The following is an 826-nucleotide window of genomic DNA, read 5'->3' on the forward strand; positions in this document are numbered from 1 at the left end:
AGAAGAGCTAACTATCCTAAATATATATGCACCCAATACAGGAGCACCCAGATTCATAATTCCTAAACAGTATAATTGTGAATTAGCGATGAGCATATTTTTGAAAGTTCTTTAAGAGATTCAAGCAAGCACCCAGATTTGAGAGCCATTGACACCAGGCAATCCTGTCACTCACAGATGAAGCCGTTAAGACATCCAGATCAGTCAGAGCTGATAGTCACTGCACACTGGTGGATGTGCCATGGGCACTGCTGGTTGTTATGACCACCATCTTTTCTCATTGGTCAATAGCCATCCTGTGTCCATAATGATGGTTAGTGTCCATGATGAAAATTTCAAATACAATTATATTTTGCAGCTAATGAGTAGTAACATTGAATTAGCACTCAGAATCTTCCTGCCATGAAGTCAGTTGTGTGTTCTCTGCATTCCTTGACCCTCACTTTTTGTGTAAAGTTTTGTGTATTACCTGATGAATAGAACAAAACTTGTTTGTGCCCATTAAACAGGCAATTCATGTTTTTGAAAGATAAGCTTTATCTTTCCTTTATCACTTCTAATAAGTCAACTCTGTAGTCCTGATCAGTGTGGCTTACAAACTGGAAGACAAAAGACATTTAAAAAAACCTAATAGCTAAGTTACTTTTTGAAGCTATTAATATTGCTAAAATTATTGCTATAGAAAAGAGAAAAAAGCATGCTGAATAGAACTCTGTTCTTAGAGATTTCTCCTGAAAAAGTCACATGTTATTTCTTCTCACCTCCATTGGCAAAAAAAAAAAAAAAAAATGCTATGTGGTCATGCCAAAATTTAAGTAGGTGGGTT

Source organism: Mandrillus leucophaeus, unplaced genomic scaffold (assembly GCF_000951045.1).
Source record: "Mandrillus leucophaeus isolate KB7577 unplaced genomic scaffold, Mleu.le_1.0 Scaffold9, whole genome shotgun sequence".
Taxonomy (NCBI): domain Eukaryota; kingdom Metazoa; phylum Chordata; class Mammalia; order Primates; family Cercopithecidae; genus Mandrillus; species Mandrillus leucophaeus.